General features: G+C 60.5%; 1 pseudogene; it reads left to right on the plus strand.

Moving 5' to 3' along the window:
- Positions 1-392: 392 nt before the first annotated feature.
- Positions 393-573, plus strand: LOC136962728 (U2 spliceosomal RNA; annotated as a pseudogene).
- Positions 574-6,103: the final 5,530 nt, after the last annotated feature.

The following is a 6,103-nucleotide window of genomic DNA, read 5'->3' on the forward strand; positions in this document are numbered from 1 at the left end:
CGCCGGAGGGAACCAACGGTTGGACGGACGGAGGGCCGGACTACCAGGATTTGGAATCCTCGCAAGAGGATAGGAAAATCCTCGCCGAAGGGCAGCCTGGGAGAAGTGGCGAAGGGATGGTGCCTTCCCAGGGGCCGTCGCGATAGAGGGCAGAGGGCCAGTCGCTCGACTCCACTGGCGAGGACGACTGGGAGGAGAGCGCGACAGGGACTTTGGGGCGAAAGCCTCAACCCCCGCCAACCTTGGACTCCCGCTTGTACCCCTAGGGGGTAATTGAAATGTGCGCCCCCTTGTGGGGCTTTTGTCCTGTACCCCCTTGTGGGGATCCTGTATGTTTTGTCTGTCTTTGTTGATTGTCTTTTATTCTGAAATGGTTTTAAAAGTTGATAAATACTTCTTTTTCAAAAAAAAAAAAAAAAAAAAAATCTGTTCTTATCAGTTTAATATCTGATATGTCTTCCATGCGAGGACAACAAATTAAACTGATTTTTGCAACAGGGAGTCGGAACAGGGGCTCGCTCCGTCCGCTCCGCGGCCCGGTATTGCAGCATCTCCGGGAAGGGTGCAATCTTTCTAAGCGTGTCAAAGAGAAAAGCTAGTGAGGGAGGGAGGGAATGTCTGAATGATTGAGGTTTGGGGGAGAGGGGTTTAGGTTAGGGCTAGGGTTTTTGGGGTGAGGGTCAAAAAACCCTCAAAGGGGGGGGGCCCCCAACAAAGCGGAACAAGCGATCCCTACCAAAAAACGGGGTGAAAAGGGGGTGTGGGCGGAGCCCTGTCGGCCGGTGGCGTTTTCCTGCCCTTTTAGATATAAAAAAAAAAAAAAGTGAGTGACTGGTTAGGGTTAGGGTTATAGAGTGACTGAGTGAGTGACAGAGAGAGAGAGAGAGAGAGAGAGAGAGAGAGAGAGAGAGAGAGCTGGCTGACATTCAGCGGCCGAGGTGAAAAATAGGAAGGCAATCGGAATGAGTTTTTTATCGCCGTGTCAGTCGACACCAACACGGAGTGGACTGGCTGGAAGGCGCATACGATAAACACGTACGGATCTTAATGGAGAAAAAGCCATCAATGAAATGGAGAAAGTGCGGTAAGAAAAGAAAAGCCAAGCGGGCGGGCCGAGCCCCTCTGCGGCCCGTGGCGTTTCCGCGCCTTTTTTTTCCCGAGAAGGATGCGGTTCGCCCCGGTTCGCCCTGGGAAGTGTAAGAAGTGTAAGGAGATCGGGCATGTCTTCGCGGAGTGCCCGAATGGGAGAGCCTGCAACTCTCCCACCTGTTCAGAGACTGTCCTCAGTCCTTTGCAAACAGGCTCAGGGCGGCCAGGGCGCCTGTGGAGCCTGTGGTGGAGGAGGTGGAGGCAGAGAGGGAAGGCCAGGGGAAGGAGGGGGCGGCCCCGGTTTTAGACCCTGTTTTAACATCGGTTTTAACCCCTGTTTTAACACCCCTGAGCCAGGAAACGGAGGAGGTGGAAGTAGGACCGGGAACGGGAGCAGAGGAGGGAAGTAGGGGGAAAGGATCAGTGGAGACTACTTCCACCTCCTCTTCGAACACCAGCACCAGCGAAGGGGATTTTATCCAGTGCGGGCAGAATTTTATGGGGAAGCGGCCCAGATATCTGTCCTCTGACATCGATCCTGCCGTGACAGGGAGGCCTGAAGTGAGCTCTGGGGAGTCAGATTCCTCCCCTAGGGTATTTCCTTCGAACTCTCCTAACCAGCTGGAGTTTTTAGAAGTGGAACTCACCTCCACCCCCAAGGAGAGTAAAGGCCTCCCCCAAACCAAGAAGAAAAAAGAAATGAAGAGCGAGGAGGTAAGTCTCCCCATTTTATCCTGATTGTGTTTTATCAGTTTTATGCCTTGTGTTTAGGGGACTGCGACGCCACACGCTGCCCAGCACTGGCGACGGCCCCATCCAGAGAACAAGTGACGACAGCCCGGGACGGCCCCTGGATGGGGCCCCACCTCAGAATCCAAGAGCGGACCCAAAAGGACCTGAGGACGCCAGTGCTTTTTAAGTCTTCCCCGTGTTTATGGCTTTTTAAGATTTTTTTAAGGAGGCTTGAATTTGTTGCTTTTACCGTTTTGACCCACAGTTGCTCTGTTTCCTCTCTCGTGCAGGGATGCGGGGAGGCCGCTCGGACCCTTCCTGCTCTGCTGGGCGGGTGCCGGACCCTCCCCTGGACGGAGGCCCATGAGATCCTCCCGACCAGAGCCGTCAAGCACTCCCGGGGCACGTCGACTACATCTAGGCGCCCACGGTCGACTCAGGGCGGAGAGGAGACTGTGAGGTGGCCCGCCCTGGGAGTGCAGCGCCGTCCGGGACCTGTGTTTCCAAGCGGGGCCCCTAGAATCCCGTGCCTGCCGGCGGGGGAGGTCCGGGTGGGCCGGAGCCCCTCCGCCAGCTCTGGTCCACCCCACCGCACTGCAAAAGACTCTTTGGACCTCCGGAAACCGGTCGGCAGGGAAGCGCGTGGAGAAGGACACCCCGGCAGCGGCGGTACTGGTTGCAGGGACCCGAGGGTGGCACTTCCCACGCGCCATTCGGCGGGGGCCCCCACACGCACGAAGTGGTCCGGACGGCAGCGGCCTGGCTGCGCTGGAACAGCTGCCACGGTTGAGGATCTCCGCTGGGCCCTTGAGGGGGGGGGTTGCGGGCCCGCTTGGCGGAGGGGGGAGTGGACCGCCCGGGCGGGCTCGCCTCGTTCCTGTACGGGAGAGGAGCAGAGCTTTTAAACGCACACAGACAAACACGCGTAGTGTTTTTAAAGACACTTTTGAAAATGTTTTCTCCTTTAAAAAATGTCTTAATTTGCCCCAAATTTTTTTGTGTTTTTTTCTTTTATGGCCTTTTAAACACTGTGGTATGCACACAAGATTCATTTTTAAGCACTTTTAAACCCGTAATTGATGCAGAGCTTTTAATGAAGATACACCAGTGTTTTTACTTTCTACAATTGTTTTGCCAGTTTTGTACATTTAAAAAAGTAATGATAATTTTTAAGCAAAGAAAATAGGAGAATGTTTTAGTGTCTTGTTTAATGGAAATTTGTCAACGGTTATGTAATAATAAAAAGTTTCAAAAGAAAAATCTGTTCTTATCAGATCGAGACAGCGATAAAACAACGGTGAGACGACGGTGGCCGAGGACGGTGGAGCGGCGGAGTGGCGGAGAGCGGAGTTGCGGTGATGGCCGGTGGCGGATCGGAGGGCGGAGTCGGTGGTGCCAGTGATCGGGGCCGAGCGGTGTATGGGGCACGGTCACTGGCGGAGGAGAGAGGAGAGGCGAGCGGGGCCCAGGGCGGAAGGGTCGACGGAGCTGCAGGGGTCAGCGGGACGCCCGCGCCTGCAGCTAGCGTTACGTCCGTGGCGGACTGCGTCGGGGTACCCGGCGCCAGTACCGGCGGCAGGGGAGCGACGGGAGTGTTTGGCGGAGCGGCGGTCGGAGACGGCGGCGCGCCGGGGAGCGGAGCGGCGGTCGGAGAGCCAGGCGGCGGCGGTGTGCCCGGTGGCAGCGGGGCGCCAGGCGGAGGGGCCGGGGACGGGGCCAGGAGGCTGCGTCGCCCGGAGCAGGGGATGAAGGATTCCCTCAGGTTCATCTGGAAAGATCCTGCTAACAAGAGGCTGGTGAGGGATGATTTCACCAGGGGGGTGGTGATGGGGCTGCTGCGGCTCACCCCGGCCGAGGTCCTGTGCCTCCAGGACAACGTTCCTGAGAGGGGGTTCGATTTGACCCTGAAAACGGGGCCCATAGCTGCATCTGTCCTGGCCAGGTGCAGGGCTCTGGGGCAGCAGAAGCCCCTGAGCCACTACGAGGTGGTGGACCTGGCCAGGCAGAACCTCCGGGTGGTCACAGTGACCATGTTCAGCCCCCACGTGCCTGAGCAGGCGATCGTCGCCACCCTGGCGAGGTACGGGACGGTCGTCTCGGCGGCCAGGCCCGTCAGGGATGTTTTCGGGTTTTGGGTCGGCAGGAGGCAATTTCAGGTCCAGCTGGGGGAGGATCCGGAGGGCGTGGACGGGCTCAGCCACCTATTTCACCGTGGGGGCCGACCGGGGGTATCTCTATTACCCCAGGCAGCCCCCCAACTGCCGGAGGTGCCGAGCGGTGGGGCACACTGAGTCCGCCTGCCCGGGGCCCCGCTGCAGGGGGTGCGGGGTGGAGGGTCACCTGCTGCGGGACTCCTCCGCCCCGAAGACCTGCAACGCCTGTGGGGAGCGGGGGCACGTGTGGCGGGGGTGCCCGACGAGGGCGCGGTCGTACGCTGCCGCAGCAGGGGGGCCTGGGGGGGGCCACGGAGGAGGAGCAGCAGCAGCGGGCGCGGCGGTCGGCGGGCCCGGCGGCGGAGGCCCGGGCGGACGAGGAGCCGGGGACGTCGGAGGTGCCGGCCGACCCGGGCGTGTCGGGAGCCCCGGGGGCTGCGGTCAGCGTGGCGGTTCCTGCTCCGGGGGAGGACGGGGGGGGACTGTTGGCGCTGGTGACGGCCCTGGACGAGGTCCCGGCGGCGCAGGACCCCCCCGGCCCCCTGGGGGGCGTGTTCGAGGCCCTCTTTTCTGGGCAACCGGGGCCCGCGGAGGGTGGCACGGTGGAGCGGGTCGAGGCGGAGGAGCAGAGCGGGCTGGAGCCCCTGCGGCGCCTCCAGCGGCCCGGGACCCCGGTGGAGGTGGTGCTGGGGAGGGGGGTGGTTTTGAAGCGGGAGGGGGTGGGGCAGGGGGGCCCCAACCCGATGCCGGCGTCCTGGGCGGAAATGATGGAGGCTGAGGAGTCGGAGGGGACGGAGTCGGAGGGGGACCTCTATCAGTTATAGGGTTCACAAGGGTGGTTTTGGGGTTTCTTTACTTTTTTGGGTGGTTAATGGCGGTCACTGTGGGCGCTTTTAACGTCCGGGGGCTTAGGGACAGGGTAAAGCGGGCGGGGGTGTTTTCTTTTTTGGGGGGTTTGGATTTCACATTTTGTTTTGTGCAGGAGGTGCACTTGAGGGACCGGGGGGACGCTCGGGATTTCACGTGGGAGTGGGGTAGGGGAGGGGCCGTGTGGAGCGTGGTTGGGGTTCATTCTTCGGGGGTGGGGATTTTGTTTGGGTCGGGGGGGGGTCCGGGTGGAGGGTTCTTTTACGGTTATGCAGGGGAGGGGGATTGGGGCGGACATCACGGTGGGGGATTTAAAAATGCGGGTGGTTTGTGTTTACGGTCCCCAGGGGAGGGTGGAGATGGAGGAGCTGGTGGAGAGTGTGGCTCCCCATTGCGCCACCAACAGGGCGCTGGTGGTGGGGGGGGATTTTAACTTGGAGTTAGGGGGCACGGGTGAGGGTAGTGTAGGGGCCTGGAGGGCGTTATTCGAGGGGCACGGGCTGGTGGATGGGGGTGGGCGCACTACCCCGCGTTTGGATGGTCCCACGTGGCGTAATTCCCATGGGGTCCAGAAGCGTATAGATTACGTCTTCTTGCCGAGGTCCTTGGGGCCGGTGTCGGGGCGGGTGCTCCCCGTCTTCTTCTCCGACCACGATGGGGTCCTGCTGACTGTCCGGGCCTGGGTGCCGGTCTTTGGCCCGGGGTACTGGCGACTTAACCTGGGGGTCCTGGAGGAGCAGGCTTTCTGCAACTCCGTGGGCCACTTCTTTCAGGGCCTCAAGCCCCTCTTCGCAGCGGTGGTCGAGTGGTGGGAGACTGCTAAGGCCCACTTGCGGGACTTTATCCAGGGGCACTGCAGGAGGGAGGCGAGGGCCCAGAGGGCGGAGACCGCGGCGCTGCAGAAAGAGCTGGAGCACTCCTGGGGAAACCCCCGACGTGCAGCGTTGCGCCGCTCTCAGGGCCCTGTTGAGGGCCATCCACGAGCGTTAAGCTCGCACTTTCCTCCTGAGGATGCGTCAGAAGTTTGTGGAGCATAACGAGACGTGCTCGGCCTCCTTCTTTGCCTCGGTCAAGGAGGTGAAGGGGAGGTCAGTGTTTTCGGGAGTGAAGGACCCGCATGGTAGCAGGGAGTCAGGTGGCTGAGCGGTGAGGGAATCGGGCTAGTAATCCAAAGGTTGCCAGTTCGATTCCCGGTCATGCCAACTGACGTTGTGTCCTTGGGCAAGGCACTTCACCCTACTTGCCTCGGGGGAATGTCCCTG

The sequence above is a fragment of the Osmerus mordax genome, chromosome 18 (genome assembly GCF_038355195.1).
Source record: "Osmerus mordax isolate fOsmMor3 chromosome 18, fOsmMor3.pri, whole genome shotgun sequence".
In the NCBI taxonomy this organism is placed as follows: domain Eukaryota; kingdom Metazoa; phylum Chordata; class Actinopteri; order Osmeriformes; family Osmeridae; genus Osmerus; species Osmerus mordax.